This window comes from Pecten maximus, chromosome 15 (genome assembly GCF_902652985.1).
Source record: "Pecten maximus chromosome 15, xPecMax1.1, whole genome shotgun sequence".
Classification (NCBI taxonomy): Eukaryota; Metazoa; Mollusca; class Bivalvia; order Pectinida; family Pectinidae; genus Pecten; species Pecten maximus.
In genome coordinates this window covers 16350583-16353871 of record NC_047029.1, presented here as the reverse complement: position 1 = coordinate 16353871, position 3289 = coordinate 16350583, and the positions used below count along the sequence as shown (strand labels likewise).

Genomic DNA, 3289 nt, shown 5'->3' with positions numbered 1-3289 from the left:
ATTTGTCGCCCTTACTAGTTTGATTTCGGAGTACCTTTTAGCATTGTGCAGGGATACAGAGCAGTTTTGGTTTTGTTTTGTTAAGGGCGGTATCCCCTGCGATACATACGTGTAGCGAGTGCCTTTAGGAAAGCTGTGGTTAATTCGTGTTGCCTCTTTATGGCATATGATGTCAACTTCATTGTGCTATTTTGAAGCCTAGTGAAAAAGACATCCGGTAGGACACTCACCCGGCCAAATTACAACGGTCGAACAGAGAGCAACGCCTTGGAATTATACATTAAATTTATATCTAAGGTTTCTACTTACTTGTATTTTCATCCTCGTGTCAGACAGTGACATTATGAAACATTGTTTCTATCGGTATTATGATTTATGGAGCGAAGATAACCGAGGAAGGAGGTCGATGATATCTGAGCTCCACAAATCACCATAATAATTCATATCCCTATTGTATTGTCTGTTTTAGCAAGTCCATAGAGGCTGTGTAGACTGTCCGTTTTCTTGTTTACGCCTGAGAGATGGACAACCCACCTGTGTTTTTGATAGAGGTATAACAGCGTTCTGTTTTTCTCATATTAATTTTCACTCGCTAAGGTTGGATCTTCGACATCTTTATTTTTTTTCCGTTAGAGCTCCACAAATATTATTCATGTAATCGTTTTAAAACTAATATTTACATGTAACATGATACAACGCACCATGATTTGGAAGTATTTTCCTCGGGTTGGTAATTGTATGATTCATAGACAGAACATAAAACCTATTTGTGGAATTCGGTAACTATACGCTTATGATAAAATGTATATAATTATGTATGCCGAATTCCCAGGATGGTTTGAAGGTGTATACCGACTAATTGGTCTCCTTCTGACACAAAATGACTCAAAGATGTAGCATTATCACTGTAGTTCAGGTACTGCCCGTCTTAATTCAATCTAATTATGAGAATCCTATATTCTTGTAAGTTACAAAAATATTTCTTTTCAGTTTTAGCTCAATACTATTCAGTTGATGCCAGTTCTGTTGAAGTCGATGGGGTATTTTTCGGAATGCATGTGAACGAACATTTGACTGAAGGTGAAGCAAGAAATGCATGCATTTCCTACGAAGGAAGACTGGCGATTTTGAACACACAGAGGAAAATATGGATGCTGAGTACCGCAATGCAAGGAATTCAAAGTAAGACCAAAATATTATCTCCATTTTCCAATTGCTTTACATATTTATTTTTGTTCAGAAATCATTACATTAACATGGTATTCTGATAGGGCTTTAGTCGGATTTGAATCTCATCAAAACAGGCTATGGTACCGTATTCGTTTCATTTCTCTTTAGATTTCAGATACGAGTTCTATATACTTTATTTGTCGAGCATTCGACAAGAGATGATTATAACGCGATTATTTTACTATTGTCTATCGCCTCTCAAGTCTATGATAATGTTACTTGAAGTATTTAAATTTGCTCAGATGTCTTTTCTACACGGCGCTTTTCAACTTTGTGAAGAGTTTCGACTATTATCACATAAATCATCTTGAATAAATGCTATTCAAAATACCATATAACAAATCGAAACATGGTCGATATTTATTTTATGAACAAATGTACATATTCAATATGATACGTTTGTAGTTTTGCTTTGATTGTAAGCCACAAAGCAATATTCATTGTATCGTTATGACAAAATAACTGTGAAAATATAACAGGATATTACATTGTATTTGCAGTGCAGTACGGAGTAATTGGCGCATACAAATCCTCTGGAGAAGTTAAGTGGTCTTCGGGAGAACCATTGCAATCAACATCTGTCCAAAACGGTGAGGACGAATTCTGCTTTGCACTGTATGATTCCGGCGAAATTGCTGACACGCATTGCGATGCCCAACGGAATTTCATTTGCGAGCTGATAAGTGGAGTCTGATGTAAAGATGTCGGGTGATTTCGAAGAGATATCTTTAATATTTATGGAATGATTTGAAAAAATAACATATAAAGCCTACATCTTCCAGATGTCGTAGCAAAAATGCTCAGAAACGAAACATTTTTGGAAATCAAAATTCCTTTCTATGTATTGTAAACCTTTAACTCGTTAAGGTTAGATCTATGACCGCTTTATTGTACGTGGTGGATTAATGTTTTACTCTGTTTCTTCTTATCATTATTACAAGCTAACCGATACGTCATTTGTAATATTATCTGTATCATGTAAAAATGAAATTTTCGGAGGTGGGTAATTCTGTGTAATACAAGTCGGAGGGATCGTAGAGAGGAAATTGTCCTCACTCGGCTCCGTACCGGAACACATATCCTACTCATTCGTTCCTTTTAATACGAAAAGATCCACCAATATGACATTTTTTAATAGAATGTTCCGATTTGAAGCATATTCGAGATAAATACTTTCGAGTCAAGGATATGAAAAACCCTTTTTAGTTCCGTGGATTCGAAAACAATATTTAGCTACTTGAAAGAACTCGATCTATTCTATAGACGTTGATGTATTTTACCTTACTCCCTTTGACGTTCTAAATATATCAAAGTTCACAAGTCATAATCTATTCGTATATATATATATATATATTACCATTTTTAACCAACCTTTTTATATTATAATGATCTAAACATACAAAACGAATGCTTTTAAAAATGACCTATGTTATCTAATTTTAACATAAAAAATCTTAACGATATAATTTTTTTTGCCCTTAATGACGCTAGTTGTCGATGGGCCGTAAACTCAAACAAATAAAAAAGTACATTATTTCTCTCATCCCTACCGGTATCATATTGGTCTGTCCAGGTAAATACACCCATGCTTGCTGTGTGTGTATTACCTCGCTTCCGGTGTAGGATAGCCACGCGCGCGCAATGATACAAAAGTAGGTCGCCGAACCGAAAGTAGATCTATCTATAGATTTGTAAACACATCGTCTGCTCCATGTGCTAGGCCAGATCTAATAATTTTTTTATTTATGATATAAATTATGTAAAAAACACGTTCTTTTATTGTTTTTTATTAATTTATCATAGAACTATATTTTCACGCGAAAGGACACACTAGCTTGGCCGACATCAAGTGATTTGGCTTCGCTTGCAATGACAGGGCTGCTGAAACAACGTTAGACTGTGGAAATGAATGGCTTCCTTCGTTTTTAGAACAGCAAACGTCGTTTGCATATATGGGGTATGGTAAATCGATTGGCGCTGTTCTTTTTTTACTATATGCAGTAGAAAAAAGTTTGGATTGAGAAAAAATGGCGTCTATCTGAGAAAGCTCTCGACAGAT

General features: G+C 35.5%; 1 long non-coding RNA gene across 1 annotated transcript; it reads left to right on the top strand.

The window, feature by feature from the left end:
* The first annotated feature begins 245 nt into the window (after nucleotides 1-245).
* LOC117344056 lies at nucleotides 246-2818 on the top strand. The gene is made up of 3 exons (XR_004536113.1): nucleotides 246-551; nucleotides 991-1182; nucleotides 1731-2818. It is a non-coding gene; the product is annotated as an uncharacterized LOC117344056 (long non-coding RNA).
* The last annotated feature ends 471 nt before the right edge of the window (nucleotides 2819-3289 follow it).